The 25,980-nt window shown below is 55.1% G+C and overlaps 1 protein-coding gene across 3 annotated transcripts in view; it reads left to right on the top strand.

Moving 5' to 3' along the window:
- Window positions 1-25,980, top strand: part of CASZ1 (castor zinc finger 1) — a 153,330-nt gene that overhangs the window by 71,623 nt on the left and 55,727 nt on the right. For 2 of the 3 annotated variants that reach the window (XM_061382753.1, XM_061382755.1), the window contains exon 3: window positions 14,624-14,675. The gene's annotated coding sequence lies outside the window, so the exon portion shown is untranslated. The other variant, XM_061382754.1, reaches the window with a different exon arrangement.

Below are 25,980 nucleotides of genomic sequence, written 5' to 3' on the forward strand. Positions count from 1 at the left end.
ATTAATTGGATCGGAGACGTCAAGCATCTTTCATTAAAGAAAATGATCTGCATATTTGGAGACATAAAATAGTTATTTTGATGGGTTTTTTTCCTAAGATCAGGGGGTGGGGGAGGTAGGTGATGGGAGCAGTAGAAATTGAGGTAGAGTGAAGGCAAAGCCAGCCAGCCCCTCCTCTGGAGTTAACCCTGTGCAGCCTGGAAGTTGATGGGCCCCGCTTGGACAGAAGATCATTTATATGTGAATAAACTCAAGATTCAGGGGCCCTCCCAGGCCTTGAGTGGTTGTCCAGGGGCCCAGCTTGACCCCTGAATAGAAGGGGTCTCCACTGGCGTTTTGGCGAGGAGACAGGCTGCAGGCCCCACTGCCATCCTGCTGGGAGGGGTCTGGCGCCCACCTGTGTCTTGGCGCTCTGGCTGGCTTTGCCCAGCTCTCTGTCCTTCCCCTCTCACCTTGACCCCTCCACTCTTCCAGCCTCCTGCTCTTCCTCTCCCCTTGGGTTGCCCGTCTGTGCCCACTTTCTGCATCCTCTCTGACCTTCGGCTTCTCTGTGCCCTTCTCATTCTCTGCCAGCTGTCATCCCTCTCCCCAGATGGAAAAGTTGTCTGGGGGCAGCAGACACAAAGCCTGGAGTCATTATCACACACACTCGAAATAACCCAGAAAGCTGCTGGACCCATATTAGGGCATGAGTCCCCATGGAAAGCTGTGTGAATGTAGGGTTTTGATAGGCAAGTGTGACCACCACGGGTCATCCTGTTTCTCCTCCTGCCTTAAACCCTAGGTCCTCGTTGGCTGCAGTAGCCGAGGGTGATGGGCAAGACCTCTCCTAGACATGTCTGAGCCCCCCGGGCTCTCTGCCATCTCAGCTCCAAAGGCACAAACCCAAGTGCTGTACTCTGAATAGAGAGGTGTTTAGGTGATGACGACGATGATGACAATTGCCATCACTTTTTGCACATATAAAATGTGTAGAGGCTTTGTAAGAGCTTTGTGCTCATCGTATCCCAGAATCCCCACCACAGCCCTCTGAGAGCAGCACTGTGAGTGAGTGAGTGGTGCTCAGTCATGTCTGACTCTTTGCGACCCCATGGACTGTACCCCACCACTCTCCTCTCTCCATGGAATTTCCCAGGCAAGAGTATTAGAGTAGGTTGCCATTTCTTACTCCAGAGGATCTTCCCGACCCAGCAATTGAACCCGAGTCTCTTGCATCTCATGCATTGGCAGGAAGATTCTCTCTGAGAAGGGCACACATTTCATGAATCAGGAAACTCAACCTCAGAGAAGCCAGATAACATGCCCTTCAATACCCACTGGGGTTCAGAACTCGTGGCCAGAGCCAAGCTCTTCACACTGGGCTTGGAGAGGGGGGCCTCTGGGCCATGGGCACCAGTGGGAGTCTGTTTCCTGGATTGGTGGCAGCCAGCTGTAATTCCTGGGCATGAAGTCAGAGGACTGGTGTGGAGACTCTGTCTCTGCACTGCTGCCTCCTGTCACCCCACCAGGAAGCCCTGCCCATGTTCCCAAGATTCGCCTTCCTTTGAGGGGTACAGAGGGCTTCCCTGGTGGCCCTTGGTAAAGAATCTGCCTGCAATGCAGGAGACGCAGGTTTGATCCCTGATCAGGAAGATCTCCTGGAGGAGGAAATGGCAACCCACTCCAGTATTCTGGCCTGGAAAATCCCATGAACAAAGGAACCTGGTGGGGTACAAGTCCATGGGGTCGCAAAAGAGTCAGACATAGCTTAGCGACTAAACAACAGTGAGAGGCAGAAAGCTGACTCCAGTGTGTTCTGTGGGCCTTGGGACCCTGGAGGTGCCTGTTCCAGGCCTGCTAGAATCACTCATGCTTTTTGTGCGTCAAGTTGGGCCAAGAAATTTGGCTCTAATGCTGGGTCTTGCCTTGTAGTGCGCAGGCTCCTGGATGCACAGGGGTTGGGCTATGCCCCAGTGCATAGCCTAGCTCCCTGGCTGAGTGGTACATCTGCTCACCTGTGTACCATCCCCTACCTGTGCCCTTCAGGTGGGCCAGCCCCTCTTCATGCCCTGGTGTGGGCTTGGGCACCTAGTGGGAACCAATTGGTTTCATGCTGCTGCTGCCCCACAGGGCCATCACCTTGAACTTCAGGTCCTCTCTCTCTTCTGCCATCTTCTTCCACTGGCCATGGCACTTGGGCAAGAGCACTGCTCCCAGATTAAGGAGAAGGCAGAGTTCTTGTCGAGTGAGGGTTTTTCATCTAAAAGAAGGAATCAGTTTGGATTCTGGCCTGGCTGTATTCATGAGCTATGCACCCCGGGAAGATCACCTCTCTTCTGTGAATATCAGTTTCTTCCCTTGCAAAAAGTGGGCCATCATTCCTCCTGTGGGCAGGGGCTGAGGAGCAGTCTGGTTCCTCTCTGTTGAGTGCCCCAATGCAGGCCTGAGACATAATTATATTCAAAAATTCAAATAGCAGTGCTCAGTCACGTCCAACTCTTTGCAACCCCTTAGACTGTCAGCAGGCACCTCTGTCCATGGGATTTCCCAGCCAAGAATAATGGAGAGGGTTGCCATTTCCTTCTCCAGGAGATCTTTCTGATCCAGGGATTGAACCCACATCTCTTGCATCTCCTGCATTGGCAGGATTCTTACCACTAGTGATAATAGCCCCCGCAAATGCCAGCTGAGGGGTTTGTGACTCCCCAGTGGGTCAAGACTCTGGAAGGGTCTCCGGGCTGAGGGATGGAGGTGACTATTTCCCAAAGCACCTGGCAGCTCAGCCCCAGCATGTTCCTTTTCCATTCTCTGGCCCTCAGCATCTTTGCGTGTGCTTCTAGCCGGGCACGGGGGAGGCCTGGTGGTCTTCAAATTCGGGGTCCTTGGAGAAGGGCCCCTGGGTGCCCTCCTTGGGGAGCACACGGACAGCCTGGGCATTTTATAGAATGTGGGGGAGTCCGGCGGCAGCTGTATCTGTTCAATGCCAAGAAGCCAAGTTGGTTTAATATGATTGTAGCTGCTGCTTTGATAAATCAAAATAATTAAAAATAATAAATTTGATTCCTCAACCAACAGGCTGTGTGTGGGCGCAGGGCCTGGGCTGACAAGCTAGGGCCAGGGAGGTGGAAGGGGGGCACTGGGACACAGGAAGGCCTGTCTTGGTGGGATCGTAAATGGGGAGGTGGGCGTGAACTCTGCAAATCGATTAAGTGAAGAGTCTTTCGTTCCGCAGAGCTGTTGGCCAGCCTCAGCTAGAGCTGCAGCTGGGCTTGCCGCTGACTCTGAGGCCTCAGGCCAGCCTCGATTTCCTCATCTATCAAATGGGGTGATAGTTCTGCCAGCTTCCCTGGTGGCTCAGATAGTAAAGAATCTGCCTGTAATGCAGGAGACCTGGGTTCTATCCCTGGGTCAGGAAGATTCCCTGGAGAAGGGAATGGCAACCCACTCCAGTATTCTTGCCAAGGAGAACTCCATGGACAGAGGAGTGTGGCGGGCTACAGCGCGTGGTGTCACAAAGAGTCGGGCACAACTGAGCGAGTAATACCCAAATGGGGTGATAGTTCCACCACCTTGCAGGGCTGTGTAAGGAATCAGGGCTTTGCTGAACCCGTGGTCAAGCCTGACAGGAACATGGTCAGCCCTGTGTTTCATGTGTATCGTTGACCCCTCTTGGCCCCGTCCTTGTACTCTGCTTGGGTACCGTAGTGGCTCAGGCCACCTGATGTGTGCGCAGTGGCCGAGCAGCCTGGTGGGCCCGGCAGTTTACTGGGGGTTCTTCTAGCAGCTGCTGGGTATTGTCCTAGCACAGGACTACACTGTCATGAAGTCACCCCCCTCTCACCACCCCCACCCACCCGTTGCAGGGCGTGTCTATTGATTGCTCCCTCTGGCTCCAGAGCTGGGACAGGAAGCACAAGCCACTCCCTGTGGACCTGAGTCCCTGGTCAGGGTGCTGGCCGCTCTGACACAGGTGGGTGGGAGTTGGAGCGGGCAGCCCTCCCGCCCCTTGGTTTCCCCCACCCCCCACATCCTCCCGGAGGAGCCGTATTTGGTGTCTGATCCACAAGAGCCTGAGCTGCTGGAAATCTGAACTGAGTGGAGGGGGCAGGGGCTGGTGGGAAGGGAGGGACAGGGTGTCTGTCTCTTTAAATGCACTTTGTGTCAGTGTGATAAGGAATTTGATGGCTTTATCAGAAATACCAAAGCTTTATTTAGCAGGGTGAGGCTCACACCACTCAGCTCCACACAATCTGCTGATAAATTGCAAAAAAGAAAAAAAAACCCCACCGTCTCACCAACACCCAGCACAGCAAGAAAGGGAGGACGCGGCAGAAGGAAAGGCTGAAAAGCAAAGTTGGGAGTTTTGGGGGGCTGTGATGTTGTCAGGGGTGGGGGCCGTGGGACTGCAGAGACTTCCTTGAAAGAGCTGATGGATGGGCCTTCTTCCACTGTCCTTCATTTGGATAGATTTTTCTGTTATTAAGTAAAAAATACAGTAATTATTTTTGCTCTTCCAGAGAAAGGGCTGGCTATAGAGATGTGTTACCTAATTCTTGCTTCTGTTACTCCATCAGCCTGGCTCACCCCGGGCTCTCAGGGAATCCGCCAGGTTACGCACTGGTTGTGCTGGTGAGGGCAGGACCAGCCTCGGGATGGGGATGTTGGACAGGATGCAGGACAGACTGCCAGAGAGTGAGGAGCCACCCCTAGTCTAGCCATCCCCACTCCGTAGAGTGTGGCTGTGGCCGAGGAAGCCGGGCAGGGGAGGGTGTGAGACAGCCTGCATGGGACGGGACTCCACGCCAGGGTGAGGTCTCCACCCAGGTCACAGGGGAAGCCGAGGAGCCTGGAGTGACCCTGCCTGCCTGCCACATCCCAGCACTTTCCGTGCTCCCCGTGGGTTGGGTGGCTCTGGGGGAGTACCCCCGGCCATTCTAGATCTCTTATGCCTCCAGAGGGTCAAAGAGCAGAGCGACATTTCCATGCCTGTTTTCCACTGTGAGCCTTCTCCTTGTGCCCCGTGTGTGTCTTCCTGTCCCTGCTTTGTCCAGGAGAGCCCTGTGCCCGGATCCTCGAGTTAGCACACAGATCGAGTGCAGCCGCCCGTGCTCTTCCCCTTGACTGTCCACAATGCTCCTGGTGCCCTCTGTTCCCCAGAAGTCTTCTGATGTGAGCAGACTAGATTCAATCTCATGGTCCCTACCGATGCCTCTCCATAAGGCTTTGTCTCCTCTGACCAGCCTGTGTGTGTGATTTTCCCTGGAAATCGAGGCAGGTATCAGAGCTCTGTGTCCACACCAGAGCTGTGAAAAAGGGAAGTTGGGTACTGGGCATGGTGGGTGACAGAGAAGGAGACATCTCTGCGTCCCTGGCGTCTTGGGGGGCTGTCCTCTGTCTGGCTGCACAAGGGGGCTTCTTCCGGCCCAGCTCCCCCGCTCCTCACCCCTTTCTGATGGCGCTGGGGGCTCTCACTGCATGCCCTGCCCATCCCAGTTTCACTTTCCACCACCCAGCGTTCCTCTTGGTGGCTTACAGACTTCGCTGTGGGGAGGTCTCTCCCTACAGAGGGGCCCCCAAGCATGGCTAAAGGGCCAAAGCTTTCCAGAGCCCACAGGCTGCCCCCTCAGACAGGATGGAGGCTTTGTTGTTGTTCAGCCGTTGTGTCCGACTTTTTGTGATTCCATGGACTACAGCATACCTGTCCTTCACTGTCTGCCAGAGTTTGCTCAAATTCATGTCCATTGAATCGGTGGATAGAGGCTGGGCAAGGTCAAAGGATGCCTCAGGGGCAGTAAAGTCAGACTGACCGCAGGCAAGGTTCAGCGGAGTTTGAGAATAACTTTGCACTGAGGACCCTCTCCCGAGCCAAGGAGGGCCGAGCCTATGCCCTCCCTAGAGGCGGTGAACCAGAGGGACCCCAGGCAAGGTGAGGCCAGCAGGCCTAGAAAGCCCTGAGCGACAGGTCAGTCTCAGAGGAATTCCTCGCTTTAGATAGTGGAGCAACAGGATTAGCCCAGCTGCTCAGAGAGGGGAAGTGCAGGGCGGAGAAACAGGGGAGCTTGGAGGAGAGGGCGGGGGCTGATCTGGCCAGGGAAGGGCAGAGGGTGGAGGAAGCTGCAGAAAGGCCGCGGCTGGGAGACAGACAGGAGGAGTAAATGGAAGTGACAGGGTCAGACCAGACCTTTGTCCTGAAGCCTGATTAGAGAGTCTGCCCTGGATTTCTGAAACTTTGGGATGTTGTCGGACAAACTGGAGCTTAATTCTGTCAGAGCACTGGGGAGATTAGAATTGACATCCTGGGAGCACATTCCTGGCTGGGCAGAAATCCAGCCCCTGCTGGGAAAAACCTGTGAAAGCATGGCCAGCCCAGTGGTGGTGGCAGGGGGTGCCCAGCGGCCTGAGTAGCCACTCCAGGCTTGTGGGTTGGAGCCAGGACGTTTTGGAAGGCCAGGCCGTGTCATTAGACAGCTATGGACTAGGGGAAAGAATGGAGGCCCAGCAGGGTCACTTCTGAGTCCAAATCCTGGTTCTGGGCCTAGCTGTGTTGCCTTGGGAAGAGAGCTTTGGTTTGTTGAACCTCAATTTTCTTGTCTATAAAATGGGCCCACTAAGTCTGCCTTCTGGGCCCACTAACTTTTCTTTCCTTTGAAGTGGGAGGCATAACCTTGGGAAGCTGAGAGGAATGGATCAGACTTCTTTGTTTTAAATTTTTTTCCTCTTTTTGACCATGCTGCACAGCTTGTGGAATCCTAGTTGCCTGACTGGGGATTGAATGTGGGCCCACAGCAATGAAAACACTGAGTCCCAACCACTGGCCCACAGGGGATTCCCAAGTCAGACTTTTCTGCACTCTCAGCTGCAGCAGAGCCAGGGCTTGCTGGTGCACAAGGACGGTTTCCCTCATTGAGCACCCTGACGTTCAGCATTTGTTCACTGGTCAGGCGAACCTTGGCAGTGTCACCCCGACAGAGTGCTCCAGCCTCTTGCCTCTGCACCAAGGGGGTCCTTTCCAGTAGCCAGGCTCCTCAGCCACAAGCAGCCCACAGGAACCCCTGGAGATGGCCGCCTCACTCTCTAAGAGCTCCAGGGAATCCCCTGCTCAAACTGAGTGAGCTGAGCAAGCCAGACCCCCACTCCAGGAGATGGGCGTGGAGGACCAGAGTGAGGACCCAGCCCTGCAGCTGCAGAGCAGGCTGTTTCTAGAAGAACAGAGCGGTCCCTCCCCACTTCTCTCCTGATCCTAATGACTTTCAAATATTGGTAAATATTTTGGCTAATGCAGGCTCTCATGGCAGAGAGCAAAGCTGTGTGCAGTTCAGGACCTACAAATTATTTATTAAAGATCGGAGATGCGGTGCAATTATGTGGAAAGAACCCCAAAAATTAAATAAATAAGTAACAAAATAAATAAATAACAGCCACACTGGCCTCTTGAAGGCTTGGGGAGCTGCATACATGATTGCCGTCTTGATGAAATCCCCTCGGATGTAATGAGCTGATTTTCTGCTGTTAATATTGCATCTGCTGATGAAGGATTCGTTAGGATAATGGAACGAAGCTAAAATATAAATGACTCCCTGTCAAGAAGCAGCTTTTGTTTGTTGATCTCCTGACAGTTCCCGGGCCAAGACAGGGGTTTCTGTGTGCACACGCATTCGGGAGCAGCCAGGAGGGTGGGCTGAGGGCTGGTGGGGGCGAGAGAGACTGTCCCGAGGGCCCGGCTCCCTGGTTATCCTTGGCTTTTCCTGCAAGGTGGAACTCCTGGTCCTCGGGGAGCCTTGGAGTCCTGAGCAGTGGGGAAGCCGTTGACTCAGACCCTTTTTCCCCCATGTGGAGGGCAGCGTATTGCGCTAAGATGCTGGGCAGCAGCAAGTGTTATCTGGGGAGCCTGGCAGAGAGATGGGTGGAGTGGGCTGTGTGCGCTGAGATCCGCATGTGAGAGGAGCCGGACCACGTGTGTGCAAACGGTTGGCAGTGCTAGAGAGACTGGACCGTAGGCTCTTGAGTGACATGTTCTCCAATCTCTGGAGCCACCCTAACCTTCTCATGTTATTTATTCCATCAGCGCACATGTGAGGCCTAGGAACACCTGGGGCAGGAGTGCACGATGTCCTTGAGGACAAGAGGGAGAGGGGACCTATCTGAAAGAAGGCTAATTCACCTTCCGCCCCCTCGCTTGGCTTGTCTAATATCCATGCCGAGCCACCACGCGGGAATAGCCTTCTTCTCCTAGATGGAGCTCCCTCTTTTCTTTTTTTAAAAAATGTATTTAGTTTTTCTTTGAGCCACACCACACGGCGTAGGGAACGTTAGTTCCCTAACCAAGGATAGAACCTGTGCCCCCTGCAGTGGAAGTGCAGGGTCCTAACCATTGGACCGCCAGGGAAGTCCCTCCTTCGTCTCTTCCTCCTCCTCCTTCCTCAGCTATAGCATTTCTCTGTGTTGTGGTAAAATGCACATAGTGTAAAATTTACTGTTGTAACCCTTTTAAACTGTACAATTCAGTGGCATTCCATCATCTACAGTGTTGTGGAACCATGACCAATATCTGGTTCCAGAAGGTTTTCATCACCCCAAACAGAAACTCTACACTCGTTAGAAGTCCCTCCCTGTTTCCCTCTTCCCTCTGCCCCTGACAACCACTAATCTGTTTTCTGTCTCTATGGATTTGCCTATTCTGAATATTTCATGTAAAAGGAACCATATAGTGTGCGGTGTTCTGTGTCTGCCTTCTTTCACTTAGCATAATGTTTTCAAGGTTCATTCTTTGTAATGGCCTGTATGAGAACTGCATTCCTTTTCATGGCTGAATAATATTCCATTGTGTGGGTCACTCCATGTTGCTTATCCACTCATCTGCTGATGGACATCTGTGTTGTGTTCACCTTTTGGCTATTGTGAATGGATCCTCTATGACCATTGGCGTACCAGTTTTTGTTTGAGTCCCTGTTTTCCATTCTTTCAAGTACATACCTAGGAGTGAAATTCCTAGACCTTTCCCCTGCTTCTTAAAGGCAGGACTTCTGAAAGCTAATAACAGGTAATATTTGTTGAGCATGTACTATGTGCCAGACCATGGTGCAGTGTGTTATTTCACAGAAAGAACCATAGAACGGGAGCTCTATGAGGACTGTCTTTGGTTACCAGTGTTCTCCAGGTCTAGGGGAGTACTCAACATATGGTAGGTGCTCAAGAAATATTACTGAATGAACTGTGTTTGAGGTGGGGGTTCATACCCTCTGCCTCTTTGGTTGAAGAAGCTGAGGCCATGAGAGCTTAAGCAGTCTGCCTGCCCCAGCAGACACCACGGAGGGTAACAGAATCAGGACTCAGAATCGGGTCTTACCTACTCTGCTGTTGCTCACGGAAGCAGTGTATTTTACCTTCCTGAGGCCTAGCACAGTGTCATGAGCACAGGACATACTCAGTGAATATCTGATCATCATTGTGAAGTAGGGACGGGAAGAGATCTAAGTCAATGCCCTAGAGGAGGGCTGGGCAGGGCCCAGAGCAGGTGTTGTCCGTCTGTGCATCTGTCTGGTAGAATGCACCGTCTGTCCAAGAAGGCACCGCCTCGCCCACAGCGAGCCCTGAGCTACATAGACCACATTGGACACTGCTGAGCGCCCCTCCCAGCGCCTGGCTTCTTGCTGACAGCTTTGCCAGATCCATTCTTCACCTTGACCTTCGAGGCCCTCAGACAGGGCAAAAGCCCAGCCACTCACCTGGGCCGCTCTTCTTGGGGAGAGCATGGATGCCAGGAAGATCTGAGCCACCTCTGCCTGGAGTGATCAGGCGGGGCCTCTGAGGGCTCGGGAGGAGCAGGGAGGCTGGCCCTTTTCCTGCAGCCCTAGGGAGAAGCCTGTGGCGGGGCCTGTCTTGGCTTCTGAGACAGGAAGAGGGAGGGTGAGCCTGCTGGGAGGACCACAGAGGGCAGCATCAAGCCAAGGAGCCAGGGGCCTGGGCAGGGAAGGCGTGCGACCCAGAAGGCAGGGGAGGGGTGCTGAAGCTGCAGAGGCATCAGCCCCTGCAGGACGGGTGGGTCAGCTGGGTACCTACTGAGCCAGGATTTTCTCGAGAACAAGGTGGGAAAATCCCTTCCCAGCTCCAGACTCCTAGACCCTTCCTCTTGACTCAGTGCAGAGTTTTCAGGATTCTGGCCAAATCCCAGCCCAGGCTGTTTGCAAACCCCACTCTCCTCCAGAGCCAATCCAGAGGCCTGGCGCTGACCCCCACCTGCCTCGGGCCAGCCTTGGAGTGCAGGGCCCCAGCCACCGCCTCATCTGGGTCCGGCACCTGCTGGACTGTGCGGGCCCTTGGCCCCCCCAGTGTCCTGCTAACCACTGTGTAAAAGCTTGGGGCTTCCTTTGACCTTTCCGCTCTGCCTGGTTATGTGGCGGCCATCCCGCTGACATGCCTGCCCAGGCGTCATGGCCGGGCAACTGCTCAGGCCCTGCCCATGGCCTGCGCCCAGCAGCTTTGCCATCCGCTTTCTCTCCTTCCCCCTGGTTCCTCGCTCTCCCTCTTGTTCTTTCTCCTTCTCCCTCTCTCTCTTTTTCACTCTTTTAACATGGTTTTCCTAAAAAGTTTTTTAATCAATCAAATTTGAGGCAGAAAATAGGTTTTGTCACGCCTGGTCCCGGGGTGGTGTGGCTCTCACTCAGGCTCCTGACAGCTCCTCAATGCAGGAAGGAGGCCAAACAGAATATTTCTTGGGGAAAGTGCCCGTTTCCATGACACTGCCCCTTGTTGTCTGCGCTGCCCCCCTCCTCAAGCTGCCGCTGACACGGCCTCAGCCCTGTGAAAGGGCCTGGCCGGGGAGGGGGCTGTGTGCGGGTGGGGGAGGGGGCAGGAGGCAGCATGGGGATTTGGGGGGGCGGGTAGATGGGGGGGCGGGTAGATGGGCCGACAGCTGCCCCGGGCCGCCCCTTGTGGCCTGAGAGGGCTGGGGAGCAGGTAGGGGCGGCAGGGCCGGGAGCCTGGCCCTGTGCTGCGTAATCAGCTGAGCCTCATAAATATGAAGCCAGGGAACTGGGGGTGAGATGCTCCGAAGCCAAGTCCCAGAGGGTCGGCGGCTCCAGCCAGAGGGGACTGACTGCAGGCGAATGAGGCCTCTTCGGGTCCTGGTACGCTGGTCACTGCAGCTTCTTCACCCTTCCCTCCCTGCCCCCCTGCTCTCCAGCCTTCCCTTCCACCCCTGGCCTGTGGCAGCCCCCTCCCCACCATCTCTGACTCCCTGCCTGCCCTCCCTCTGCTCCAGCGCAGCCTGGGCCTCTGGTCCCTTCTGTCTCCCAGGCCGGCAGTCCCGCGGCGAGCTCCTGCAGGCACTCTGCGCCTTGTCTGTCCACCCCGCTTGCCCTCGCCTCCTTCCCACCTCACTCTTTTACCCTCTCCCCTCTCTTCTACTCTTCTTGCTCTCTTTTATAATTAATGATTAGTTTTAATTGGTTTGCTTAGGCAGCCTGACAGCAAATTAACAGAAGCCAGCTCAGGGCTGCCAGGCTTGGGCGAGAGACCACTGCACTTCCCAACTGGTCAGGGGAGGGCAAGGGCGAGGCTGACCTCCAGACTCTGCCTGGGCCTGCGGGCTGGCCAGGCGGGCTCTCAGCGGATGAGAGAGGCCACACCTGGTCTGGCGCGGGGGCCAATGGGAAGAAGGCAAGAGGATCCTCGCATACAATCCAGGCTCACTTTTGTCATCTTTCTCTGTGAGCTTTTGTTCTCTTTCTCCTCCTCATGTCCCCTTCCATATTCTCATTCATGTTAGGCATCGTCCACATCTTCTGAGATTAAGGTCAGGTAAAAGGAGGGCAGGGGCCCTGTCTTTAGACAGGGACAGGGCTTCATTCTGATCCTTCCCTGTAGCTTTATGGGGTTAGAAGCTTGATGGGTCTGGGCCAAGATCTTGCTCTTTCACATGGACAGGAGGGAGCAGGTAACAAGGCTTGTTGTCATTGTTAGCTCAGCTGCTGGTCTACAGTCAGCTACCGCAGCCCAGAAACCAAACAGATCCGGTTCTGTTTCTGATTTGCCCTGTACCTACCTCTGCACAGAGCTCAACCTCTTGATCCTCAGTTTTCTGGTCAGAATACTTAAACATTAAATGAATGCATGGATGGGTGGATGGGTGGATGGATAGGTGGATGGGTGAATGAATAGCGGGCAGAGAAAGTGGCCAGCATCCCTGAGCATGGTACTTCTCTTGCTTAGCTTAGAAGGGTTGCACTTATTCAACCTTCCTAAGTGTGGGGGCTCCTCTTCCACTGTGTTTTCCTACTCTGTACCTCCCCCCGGCCTTGCAGAATCCTGCCTTAACTATAGCAGCTTTCTGATTCTCCACCAAGCCCAGGGTGTGCCCAGTCACTCACTCACACAAGCCAGAACCAAACTTCAGCAGCAGTGAGAGGCAGAGAGAGACAGGAGAAGATGCCCAGGCAGGACAGAGAGATAAAGTTGAACTTCTCAGGTCCCCTCCTCCGGGGTTCCAGGATCCACCGAGTGTCCCAGATCCCACCCAGAGACAGCCTCCATGCTCCAGTCAGCCAGGCCCTTGCCCCAGGGGCAGGGGAGGGACAGGACCCCAGTTCTCGTCGTAGTCCCCGCATGGTAAGTGTCTCGGCCCCTCCCCATCTCTCCGCCACCCCCAACCAACTCCTGGAAAGTTTCCTCCCCGATTGTTCTGTGTGATCAGATCTGTGAGTTGCTCTCTAAGCTTCTTGTCACATTTTGACTTAATGAAGTGCAACTGCTGAGGGATTTGGGTTCAGCGCTCCGGTCTCCCGCGCTCCCTTGTTGTCAGAAAACAGGGGTGGTTGGGGACGGCAACACTGCGCTGCAAGTCGTTATCATTCCGGTCAGTCTGTTTAACACAAAATTAAACAAAGAACTAATTAGTGCCTCATGAATTAATAAATGCACAGTTGCCGGGGAGGATGGGAGGGGAGAAAAAGGTGGTAGAAGGGAGATACTGGAGTTGTGGAGTTGGGGGGCTTTGGGGGTTCAAGGGAGGCTGGCCGGGGTGCCTTGAGAGATCTCAAGCAGTCGGGTGTGGGATGGACTGGACAACGACGACGCCCCGCCAGGTCCCTGGCTGGCTGGCTGGGATGTGAGCTCTGACAGCCAAGCCCGCCCGTTGCTTCTCAGCAGAGGCTCAAGGTCTCCATCCTTTGCCCTGCGGCCCAGTCCCGCTTGGCCTCCACTTCATCCAGCTCTCCTCTCCGACTGCTTCTTTTTTCCACTCTGCCGACCTCTGCCCTGTCTTCCATCTCAGCAGGGCTCCCCTTTCCTCTCTGCTGCCCCCTATCTCCGTCAGCCCAGCTCTATGCAAAATCCTAGCTTCTCACCATCTTGGTCAGAAGGGCTTCCGCAGTCTGTGAGCAACACCCCCCACCGCCGCCCCAACTGCTCACAGCCCACCAGAAAGCCCTGTGTCCAGCAGGGTAGGCTCCGCCCCAGTGGACATCCTCCGCCCAGGCAGCCCAGCAAAGGCAGCGAAAGCTGGCTGAGGACCCAGCCCTCCTTAGGAGGACGAGTCAAGTACAATTAGCATTATCTATCTAAATATGTCCTGGGAACTCGAGGGCGGGCGGCGGGACTGGGTGGCATTCCGAGAGCCGGGTACAAGGTCACCTCACCTCTCGCAATCCCCCCAATCTGATTTGGGGATTACACAGCCTAAGGAAATTGGTGTTATTCCTCTTACATCATTGATAAGCCACAAGTAAGGGAGTGGGGAGAAAAAAAACAACAACTAGTAAACAGAAAAACAGTGTGGGTGGAGTCCTGAAGGCCATGGGGATGGGAGTGGGGGCTGGGAGTGGGGGTGGGGATGCAGGGCCTGGCTCAGGCAAGGGCAGGTGGGCAGGTGGGCACAGGTCAGTGGGCAAAAAGCTCCTTGGGTTTTCTGTCCACACGAGGAGTCGGTCCCATTTGAACCTGGCTCCCCAAATTCACACTCTGGGCAGGAGGGACTGGGCCTGGCAAACTGGGCTGAGTTGTGTGTTGGCTAAAGACCACCTATCCTGTTGGACCATCTTCCCTCTCCCTGCGTGGGCCCCTAGCATGGGTTGGGACTTATCAGTGGGACCGCAGGGTGGAAGGTGCTGTTTGCAGCCTATCTCTGGGAGCTGAGGCTCCTTGGTCCCCTGGCCCCTGGTCCGCCCTGGCCCCTCTGTCACCCACCTGCTGTAGTGAGCAGCTTGGCATCTGTCGTTTTTATTTTCCGGGGCCAGGGGAAGAGAGTGAAGGAATGAGTACTGCTGAGTCCTGTTACTCTCCCCAGGCCCACTTGCTCAGCCGCTGGAGCTCCAGGGGAGCACCCAACCCTTACGCACGCATCTCTGCTTCCACAGACATGCGTCCAGTGCAGCTTGACTTCTCTATCTTTGGTTAGGGAAGCCCCGAGGACCATATTTTCCACTGTGATCAGCTTCTGCTGCTTTCTGAATTTTTTCAAATTTTGGTTTGGCATGTACTTCAGTGGTCCAAAATCAGTGCCCACTCCAGGTATCTGAATTTTTGACACCCTTGACCAACCTGGAGCATCAGTCCCTTGGCCCTGGGGGTGGTGGTGACACACTCTGGGGAATTGTATGGGTCCTGCCTTGAAAGGCTAAGAGGCTCTTTCTTCTCTGTCCTTCCTCAGGATGAAGTGACAACCCCACCGCAAGAGAGGAGCCTCTAGGACCCACGACAAGGTAAGGCCTGAGCCCTTCTGGATCCTTGCGTCCTTCCCCCTGCTGGAGACCATGCACCTGGTATATGGTCTGAGCTGGGCCCAGTCCTGCTGAGCACCCAGGGTGGGTCTGGAAGATGGAGATAAGGAATCGGAGGCACACTCTCCATTTGAACCTGGCAGGAAAAGATAACCCTGGTAGAAGTGTCTCAGATTGATAGGCTGGAAATGGGCTGGGGACCTGTGGATCACTGACTGTGGGCATGAAATCTGTTCAAGGCAACATCAGGCTAAGGTGTCAGGTGCCTGGCAGGACCATGCACAGCTCTCCATAGTGCTGCCACCCCCTCTGGCTGCTGCCTCTCTCCCTGGAGGCTCTGCTTGCAGCTTGTGCTTGGGAACCACACGGACTTGAAAGCCCTAGAAGTCCAGTCCTGCCTCTCCTGGGAGCTGCCGCTCCACCCCCTGGCCTCCTCCTCCCTCCATGGGACGCTGGCAGGGAAGAGGCCCCAGACTCTGAGCCCAGAGCAGGCTGCTGTCCTTCCTTCCCCTGGCCTGGCTGGGCCTTCACAGACTGTCCCAGTCCTCCAGTGGCTGGAGGAACCTCGGGGGCCACTGGGCCTCGGCCCCAGGCAGTGCCGTGTCAGAGGTGACCGGTGGAACGCCAGTGTTATGTAAATAGCGGGGCCTGCCCGGCGGGCGAGCTAGCTGGCTGCAGCCATCCATCATCCATGCGCGGCGGGGCGGGGGACAGACACAGCACCGTGCGCCTGGCTCCAAACCTGTTTGTTTTCCCTTTGTCTCACGCGTTTTGGGGGCCCGGCTGTGACCGGCTCCGGGTTTTGTCCTGCTGGCCCCCTCCCCCGGGAGGATGGGGGGAGGGAAGAGATTCGCGCGGCTCCCACCGCGGCATCCCTTTCGGACTTCAAAGGCTCCCCCAGCATTGTCTGTGCCGGCGGGCAGTGGCCCTGAAAACGTGATCAGAGGCGGCCGGTGTAGGGCAGGCCCGGCCCGCGCCCTGCGCTCTCGCTGGGGCCCGTGGATTCCTCCCTTTGCCGCCAGCACCACCCTGGTTACAGCTCTGCTCCCTGGGCCTCTCTCCTCGTCTTTCTCTCCCCTGGCATCCCTTCTGGCCAGCCCAACCTTGCGGCTGCCCACTCCCATCCTCTCTTAGCCATAGCCCAACACCTCTCTCTTGGCATCAGGTCTCCTGGAATGTTGAGAGCTGCAACTCTCTGCCCCTTCATGCCATCTGAAGCACAGTGGAGGGCTTTTGGGATGCTAGGAGCTGGGAAGGACTGGTTTCTGAATATCTGTTTCCCATGCCAGCCCTAGTTTTCTTCTTTTCCTCCACCCTCTTCGGGTAAGGAGACCCTGACTTGCCCTCCGCCCAACCTTTCTTTGTACTTCTTGGCAAGGTTCAGATTGGCTATTTCTGTCCTGAAAGTCAGCCCCAGGTGCTTCCATTCTCTGGAGCATGGCTTGGCAAAATATGGCCAGAGGGTTAACTTTGGCCCCCTGCCTGTTTTTGTAAATAAAGTTTTATTGGAACATAGCCACACCCACTTATTTGCGTATCAGTTATGGCTGCTTTCACTCTAAGATGGCAGAGCTGAGTAGCTACAGCAAAGCATGTTTGGCCTGAAAATTTTACAGTATTTACTCTCTGGCCCTTTACAGGAAAAGTTTATTATCTCTCACTCTGGAGTTTCTGGCTCCAGTCTGCTGCTCTCTCTCTTTTTTCAATTAGTCAAATAGACATACCATGAAGTTTACCATTGTAACCATTTTTAAGTGTGCTGTTCCCTAGCATTAAGTACATTCACAGGGTTGTGCAACTGCTATCCTGCTCTGTGCTCATGTCTTGCTCTGAGGCGCCTGGGCAGTTGTCAGGGAGCCCCATCCCTGAGCTTATGGGACTGCTTGCAGTCCTGGTCCCTTTGGGGCCCCCCTTTCTCTCTCTCGTCTTTGTAGGACCTCATCTCCTCTTGAGTCCCACCTCCCGAGAAGTCCCGATTGTCTTCTCCTTGACAGTTTCCTCAGAGTTCTTGCTCTCAGCATCCCAGGAGCCTTGTATCTCCATCCTGTAGCCTCTAGAAGTTCTCAGGTCCAGTTTCCTCTTCTGCAAGGTAAGCAGAATATCTCATTTGCAGTGTTATTCGGACAGGTAGTTGTTGCGGTTCAGTTGCTTGGTCATGTCCAACTCTTTGAGACCCCAAGGACTATAGGCCACCAGGCTCCCCTGTCCTTCACTGTCTCCTGGAGTTTGCTCAGATTCATGTCCATTGAGTCAGTATGCTTTCTAACCATCTCAAGCATGTGAGTGGATGGGACTGAAGGTGTCTGACAGGTAAGCAACACCTACCTCCTTTGTTCCCTCCCTCCTTTGTTCCTTTATACCTGCCAGAGTGGGGGTCTTCCCCTGGGCATTTAGGAGGCAGCAGTCAGCCCTCAGCAGGTTCCATGCAGAGCCCCTCTCCTGCCCCAGGACCTCTGAGTCCCTCATCTTGGAGAAGCTGAGGCTCCTCACTTGAGCGAGTGCTGTGCAAGATGTCCCTCTCCAGGGGGTGGACTGGGCATCCCTGAGTTCTCAGGTCAGTCCCACGTCCTGCCTGTCTGCTGCAGGGCCCTGGGAAATTGCATCACCTCTAGAGCACCAGTTTTTTCATCTGTGAAAGGGATTGCCATGCTCTCTGGTCTTCAGGCTTGTTGCAAACAAGAGCTAGGATACAGGGGGAAAGCTGTGATCCTGGGGGCTGCTGAGGGCAAAGGAGGCTGAGTTGGGCTTCATTCTGGGAAAGGTGGGAACCAGGCTGCAGTTCTAGGGAGCAGGCCCTGGATGTTATGTGGGCACTTGCTCTGTCCAGGGGCAGGGACCAAGGCTGCACATCACTACTGAGCTAATCTGGGATCCGGGCTCCAAGCTCCAGAGGAAAGGTTGGCAGGGAGAGGGAGAGGGGAGGAAATTGAAGCTGTGCAGCTGTCAGAGGTCTGAGCTGGAACTGGGTCCCCGCACAGATCACTAACTGCCCTTTCCTGCTGCTCTTGCTGCCCTCTCTCTTTCCGTCCTGTCGTTGAGGGCTCCCGGCCTTTTGTAGGCTTGTGTTCCCCTCCAAGCCTTCTCTCTATATCCCATTAGTTTCTCTTCCTCCTCACCTCCCCACCACCCGTGCTGCCACCCCCAACTCCATGGCGCTCTCTCTTTCTCCCTCTCTCTCCTTTTCATCTACTCCGAAGGCTTTACTTTACTTCCTTGTCACCCTAATTGATTGCATTAACCTTTCAGCGTATTGGATTTCCTCGGCAGCGTGCAGAGAGCCCTGCGCAATATGCTTATAATCTGAGCCATAATGGACAGTTTGTAGTCAACAAGCCCCTTCTCCCATCTCTGCCATCGCTCCCGTTGACATCTCTCTTGCCCAGGCCACCATGGCCACTTCCCCTGCCAGCAAGGGTGGGGCAGCAGAAGGGGGCTAGGAAGCAGCAGGCAGAGCTGGGACCCACTGATAGATTTCCCTGCCTCTCCTCTTGTGGCTCTGCCCTTGCCCCACCTCTGCTCTTCCAAGCCCCCCAGTCCAGGTCTTTTTCTGGTGAGTCCTCGCTGCTTCTAGACTCTCTGCCTAATGAATGACTGATGGAGCCAGCTTGGATTTGGCAAATAAGAGAGTTCCTGGGCTTCCCTGGTGGCTTGGTGTTAAAGAATCTGCCTGCCAGTGCAAGAGACATGGGTTTGATTCCTGGGTCAGGAAGATCCCCTGGAGGAGGAAATGGCACCCCACTCCAATATTCTTGCCTGGACAATCCATGGACAGAGGAGACTGAAGGGCTATAGTTAATGGGGTTGCAAAGAGCCAGGCATGACTACATGACTGAGTGTGCGTGCATATGATGATTCCACCAAATGGTCCTCAGAGGAAACCTCGATTGCCTGGGAGGTTTGGGGGAAGGTGACGGTGACCACTCCAGGAGATCAAGGGGAGCTAAGAGGAAGAGTCTGAGGTTTCTGGGCTTGCCTGGCCCCTGAGCTAAGCAGAGGCCTCTTTGGAACTTCTGGAAGCCAGGCCCACTCCTGGAAAGGTATGGTAGCACAGGGGAGACACAAAGAAGGGGATCTGCTAAAGGCAAGGGAGGAGAGACAGACAGTGCTGGGGCTGGCCTGGGTGCCCCAGGTAGCAGTGGCCTCTCCCAGTGGGTGAAGAAGTGGACTTGTGGACACAGTGGGGCCCTGTCTTCTCCATGGTCCCAGGATTGTATGATCTGGATCCTTGGTGGGTGATGTCTCAGTCTCTGTTTCCCATCTGATGTTTGTCAGCAGCTTTGAGCAGAACTGCTTGCCAGGTGGCACTAGGGGTAAAGAACCTGCCTGCCAATGCAGGACATGTAAGAGACGCAGGTTTGATCCCTGGGTCTAGAAGATCCCCTGGAGGAGGGCATGGCAACCGGCTCCAGTATTCTTGCCTGGAAAATCCCATGGACAGAGGAGCCTGGTGGGGTACAGTCCACAAAGAGTCGGACATGACTGAGCAACTCAGCACGCACCCATGCACCTGCCTTCATCAAAGGAACACAGACGTGAAAGAGGCAACAGGGCTCCAAACCAGGGAGAAGCCTTTGCAGGGCCGGGGGGCTTGGCCGGGCAGGAGACTGGCACTGGGAGAGGCCGGAGAAATGAGAGCTGGCTTCTCAGGTTGGTAAGAATGGGCTCCCTCTGGTGGGTTCTCAGATGGGCACCTGCTCATCCAGCATCAGGCAGAGGACAGCCCGTGCCAGCCACCTGGTTCTGGGATCTCAGTGAGTTCTGGCCCCATTGGTCCTGGCCAGGGCTGCCAGCCCTCAGACCCGAAGCCCGGTCAGCTGGGTCTTCATTCATAACAGGATGGACATGAGGTTGAATACATTAGTGTCAGGCCTGAGGAGTAGGATGCAAACTCCCCTTAGCCCTGGTGGTACTGCTCTCTCCCTCCGCCCTCTGTCCATCATCTTCCCCTTCTCACCATCCCCGCCCCCAACCTCCCATCGCTCCATCACTCCAAAGGGCAGGCTTTGCTAGAGGAGGCTGGACTAGGTTCTTCCCATCCTCTCCCAGGGATTTGGGGGGTGGGCAGAGGGCACGGCAGGGAGAAGCCAAGCAGCGAATTAAAGTTTGGTGATTGTCAGTGTCAGGAGAGGCTAAATAACCCTGTAACTAGTATGAAGGTGAATTCACGGTCTGCTGCACATGGAAAATATGAGTGCTCTGTGAGACGGGGAGAGTGAGCGCAGAGTCTGCCCGCTGCGGTGGGTAGCCTCCTCTCCAGGGACCCGGGCGGGGAGGCAGGAGGAGGGCCGCACACTCTCCCATGCCTGCCAGGGAGCAGACGCCCAGGAACCCCAACCAAGTATTGAGCAGGGGTGGGTGGGGGGGCAGCTCAGAGGCTTGACAACCTGCTGGCGGGGCCCCCGGGCCCCAGGTAGACATTTGCAAGCCCCAGCAGTACGCGCTTATGGAGACCAGCCCAGGCCCAGGACGCCAACTCATCCTCCCCCGATCCACACGAATTGACTAATCACCGGTCCTTATTGAGCACGTCCTCTGTGCCAGGCTGTGTGCTGGATATGCCCTTATGACAACTCAATGCCGTAAGTGCTATTAGCATTCCCCCTTTTTGTCCCCACTTTTTATAATCACTTTATTGAGGTGTAATTCACATGCCAAGTGCACAGTTCAGTGGTTTTAGTATATCCACAAGGTTGTGCCACCATCACCAGGATCTAATTTTAGACTATTTCCATCACCCCAGAAAAAAAAAAAGCCGGTGCTCATTAGCAGTCACTCTCCATTCTCCCCGACCCTCAGCCCTAGGCAATCACTAATTATTATTCACTTTGATGCTGAGAAAATGGAGGCTCAGAGAGGGTCAGTGATTTGAGTGAGGTTACACAGCTGGTGAGAGATGGAACTGGGATTTGAACCCAAGTAGTGGAACTCTGGTGCCTGTATTCCATGAGGGACTGCCTGATGTCCTGGCCGCCCCAGCACATGCAGGTGCCCTACCAGATGTTTCTAACAGCATGGGCTCAGGCGTGTATGAGCACCATCCAAACACGTAAGCCCAGGCGGCAACACGCATTTCTCTCCCCAGGTACACTTGCAATTCCACGTAGAAAAATTCACACCCCCTAGAAGGACAGCCAACCTCCGCCCCCTTCTCCCTCAGCCAAGCTCCTGGAGGGGAGGGGTTGGCACAGGGACTGACAGCAACAAGGGAGCCAAAGTGGCCAGTGAGACCTGGGTGGTTTGGAGCTTTAAAATGAAGAATACCCATTATCTCCTGTAGCTGATAATTGTAACTGAAATAAAATGCCAACACTACATTCCAGAACAGGTCCCTGCCCAGGTTGGGGCCACAGGCTGGGCCGTGCCCCCGGGGGCGAGGTAGCAAACTCAGCTCTCTGCATCGTACTTTCTCTGTCTTTTCTTCTCTCCTTCTGTCTCTTTCTCATTCTCTTTTACTTCTCCCTGGTTTCTCTTTCCCTTTTTCCCCTCCCACCTGCCTCTTTCTTCTCCACACACCCACTTTCCCACCCTAAAACAAAACAAAACAACCTTCTGTGACCATACTTTTGCACTTGAGAAATTAGGAAATTAATGTGAAACTGTTACTGTTCTGATAAGAGATACATACAAGGATGAGAGACAAAGGGGAAGGGAGAGAATGAGTCTGTTGAATTTGGTTTAGGGTTTTTTTTCTTTCTTCTTCCCTCTCCCTCCAAAGCGGAAGATCCGGCCGGGCCAGTTTGGATATTTATTAAGAAAAAGCCAAAGATAATTAACTTTTTTGTTTTTGTTTTGTTTGCGGGTGCCTCCCCTGCTGGCACTCCTGACTGCCTGGCAAATTAAACCTGCTCCCTGCTCCCGGGAGCTGGGCTGCCAGCAACTCGGCTACTGCCCGCCCCTGAAACTGCCGGGCCCAGCAGCTGCCCACCCAGCCACCCACCTTGGGTTGGAGATCTATGATCACTTTATGCTACCACCGGTGCCACCTCCCCAGGCTCTTCTGACTCCAGGAGCAGCCTTAGAGAGTGGGGTAAGTGGCCTGGGATGGCGGGGGGTGAGAGAGGAGGGCCTACTATTGGGGTTACGGCCAGCACTTCCCTAAAAGGAAATGGGGGTGAAAGAGTGAGCTTTCCCGTGGGGCAAGGGTAGTCCTTCTGTCCAGTTAAGCCGGTTGGCTTCCCAGAAGAGGGGAAGAACAGGGAATGAGCTGGAAGTGCAGGGAGAGGCCAGATTTGGGCCACGTCCATCCCCGGCTCTTCTCCCAGAAGGCTGGTACACTGCCAGGGCCATGGCTCCTGGGAATGCTCTGGAGAAGGCTGGGGGCCACAGGACCATCCCATGATGTCTGGCCACCCTGGGCATCAGGCCCCGTCCTCCTCTCACCTCTGACCCAGCCCAGGCCATTTGGGGACCCGGCCTGGTGCCTGGAGAGCCGGCACCTGGGTCAGAAGCTGGCTGCCTCTGGTCTGCTGCCCCAGAACCATGCAGAGCCCTGAGGCCAAGCTGTGACCTGGGCCCAAGCCATGTCCGTGGGCCAAGGAGGTGGCACTTATAGACCTCGTTCTCGGTAGGGGACAAAGTTGAGGGCATCTGAGAAGCCAGGACAGCGAGTGAGGAGGCGGGTCCTCTCCAGGGCCTGCCCCGGCCCTGATGCTCGGGGGTGGAGGTGTGCTTTGCCCCTTTGCTGAATCAGTGTGCCTCAGCCCCTTCCCTGACAGGGCCCTCTCCCTTGCCGCCCTAGCTTCGTCCCCAACCGGGCAAGCAGGCATCAGTGCGTGCGGTCCCTCCAGGTAGGGAACCTGCTCTGGAGCTGGGCACAGAGAGGAGGGCATCTTCCAGGGATTTTGCTGGCCCCCTTTTTTTTTTCTCTGAAATATAAGGATGTGCAATTTTTTTGGTTTCAATTTAGCATTGGAGAATTTTATAATTTAGTAATTAAAATCTCTGATAGGCTTTAGAAATTGCAGCTAATTGAATTTAATGGGAAGATGATTTTCAATTTTATTTGATTACCGGGACCCCTGGCATCGGTATTTATGGGAAAAAAATGGGAAATGTGCTGTGTGGGCTAAGATGGCATAATTGAATTAGGGATAATCGGATTTCTCCGTCATGAATTTCACTATAATTTTCCTATAATTTTCCATTAGATATCTAGTTTACAAATATTCACAAAGAAATGAAGCTCTTTCGGAATGGAGATTGCTGGCTAACAGGATTACGGGGCCGAGCGTGCGGCGGCTCTGCCAGCCCCTAAACCGCCATAATGCGTTCCTTGTATCTGCCTTACATTTAGCTTGAGCCCGGCCTCAGCCCCTGGCTCTGCTAGGCCTCCCTGCCCTTTGTTTCCTCTTCATCCCGTCTTCCCTCAACCCGGACACCAAAACCATCCAGGGCCCAGGACCTCTCTCACCCAGCCTCAGGCTAGCCCCGTCCCCTGTGCCAGGCGACGGGGCTCTTCCCTCCGTCCCCACCATCCGTCCCGTCCACACTTTGCTGACTTAGGGCTTTCTGACACTCTTCCGCTGTCCGCCCGGGGAGGGCACTCACACGCGGGCACACGGGCTCCCTCGCAGGTGCGAACATGCTGGCTCACAGGCACACACAGTTGTCTGGCCAAGGCTCCAGTGCCCTGGCCCAGTCGCCTCAGAGGGAACCAGTTTATTGGGATCCTGGGGTGGGGTGCAGGAACAAAAGGAGCTTTGTTCAAGTTTATGTGAAAGTTACGAATTCAAAGTGAGAGCAGATAAAGCATGAGATACCTGGTGTGTAAACAGGTTGCTGAGTGAGAAGGCCCTGGGCCCGGGAGGGAGAGAAAACGAGTGGGCAAACCGGGGATGCGAGGGCACTGGGAGCCGTCGAGGGAACCTGCCCGGGAAGAGCTGACAGGTTTCCCGAGACCCCTGCGAGGGGCCTGATGGGTGGCATGGCTGTGTAGGGCTCCTCATTTTCCCTCAGGGGTGGGGAACATGAGGAGGAGCTGGTGGCTCCCGGCCCAGGGCCTTGAGACCAGGAGGAGCTGTGGCTTTGGGCTTTCCATCCCCGGGGCCCTGGGCACAGAAACTGTGGCCTGGCCTCAGGGTTACAGGAGTGTTACCACATCAGGGTTCTCAAGGCAAAATGGGCCACAGGCTCAGAGGTGCCAGAGTCTTGGGCCTCTCGCCTTCACATAAAGGGAAAGAGATTGGGGGACCCCGCCGTGACATGGCCTGTGACTCACATCCATGACCTCAAAGCCTCAGCCTTCTCAGGTCTCAGATCATAACATGCCAGGATGGCCTCATTTTCTGTGTGTCTCAGGAAGGAAGGCCCCTCACTCTTGGGCAGCGCTTCTTATGCCAGCAGTGGCTGATGGTGGCCATCATCTTGGCAGAGCTGAGGGTCTCTGGGCCATTCCTGCCTCCCTCTACTACTGGCTGTGCTTGAGGGGGCCCCTCTAGCCCACCTTGCCTGCTCCCCCTTCCTTCCAGCTCTCTCAGTTCTACCCTTCAGCCATTCCTTTCCAGCCTTGGTCCACCAGAGGTACCAAGTTATTGTGCAGCCAATCCTGTGGGCCCTGTGGTGGGTAGCTGGGAGGCAGGCCTTCCAGGCCCTGATCACCATCCTCAGAAGCCCAGAAGGACATTCATAGGCAGCCCATAGGCCATGTGGGTATATATGCAGGGAGCTCCCCATAGGTGCATATTTCAAATGCACCCAGAAATTCCCCTTTCACCCCTATGTCTTCAGGCTTCTGTCTACATCCCAGTTGCCCACATCGGGAAGCAGACACTCAGATTGGGATTTGGGTTGTACTGCCTGCTGTTACAACCCAAAGCTGTAAGCCTTGCTTTGGGGAGTCAGGGGTGAGAGTACCCAGAAGCATGTGTGTACCCCAGAGCAGTTCTGGAAGCCTCAGTGCCCTCTCTGAGATCCTGTGTGGGGAGCAGAAGCTCGTGGCCTCACTGCTTGATTGCCCTGTGCCAGCAACATCTAGGAAACACTGGGCTTGGTTTGTTTAAGGAGCTCGGATCACTTATTCAAGATTTTAGGGCTGGGGTACACTTAGAGTTCTTGGGCCTCTCCAGCTATTCATCCTCCGTAATGATGGGGCAGACCTGAAGGGTAAAGGTGAGGCCTTTTGGCCACTTGAGGACTGTGAGGCCACTAAAGCGCAATTAAAAAAAAAAAAAAAAAAGAGGAACAAAAATAAGGGAAAAGTGGGAGAAACAGTAGATTGTTAAACTCCCTGACTTCTTTGCCCCAAGGCCTCCCTGGGCCTCTCCCTTTGCAAAATAGAAATATTGCAAAAATAATCCAGCGCCATTTTGCTGAACTTTGCCCAAAGAACAGAGAGCAGAAAGCCTGGGTTCTGAGCCCCTCATTGAAGTGTGGCCTCCCCTGAAACAGGATTGGGAAAGAAGGCAGCAGGCTGGGTGCAGGAGGGCCCGAGGGAGAGCTGGGGACAGTGAAGTCCAGGTGTTTCACCTGCAAAACCGACAGCTTCCTGCTCACCTGCCTGCTTCCTTCCTCGGCAACCGCGCCCCCCCCCCCCCCCCAACCCCCACCCCCGTGGGTAATCTAGGTGACTAAATTTGAAGGAATCTCAACATATCTGGCTACAGCGGGGACTTCTGGGAACAGAAGGACCCACCAAAGTACTTTCTCAGAGGGTGAAAAGAGGGAAAGGAGAGAACAAGTTGCCTGGTCCAGCGATGAACTGGCAGTTAGGAAATGTGGCGATGTCCGAGGGGGCAGGCGGCAGGACTCGGCGGAGGGTTGTCTGGGCCCTGTCTGCCGGGCCCTGATGGGGTGTGGCGGAGGCAAGAGGGCGGGTTGGAAATCCAAGTGACAGCGCGGATCCGTGGTGGGGGCGCTCCTAGGACTCATAGCCAAGGTGGGGTGAGAGAAGAGATGCTACCCCGGCTGCGGGGCTGGGGGCTGAACTTCCGGGCGGCAAGAGGAGTAGGAAGGTCCCGAAAGTAGAGACGCGGAGGGGACCTGGGTAGACCAGGGATCGGGGTGGGGTGGGGTGCCAGGGTGCATTTAAAGGCAAGGCCAAACCGAAGTGGCGGAACCCCGGGGGTCCCTGCACTCGTGAAGCCTGCGGGGGGCCACGGTGTGCGAAACACCGCGAGCCGCCGCGCGTGTTCCGCGGGACACCCATGCCCACCGCCCCCGAGTCTTTTCTCCTCACAACTAAAAAACACCACCAACAACAGGGATGGGGGAGGAAAGAAAGCCCCTGGTACCCCCGCACCCGAAACCCGAGGGGCGCGCGAGGGGGGAGCCGTGGAGTAAGGCTCAGTAG

This window comes from Bos javanicus, chromosome 16 (assembly GCF_032452875.1).
Source record: "Bos javanicus breed banteng chromosome 16, ARS-OSU_banteng_1.0, whole genome shotgun sequence".
NCBI lineage: Eukaryota > Metazoa > Chordata > Mammalia > Artiodactyla > Bovidae > Bos > Bos javanicus.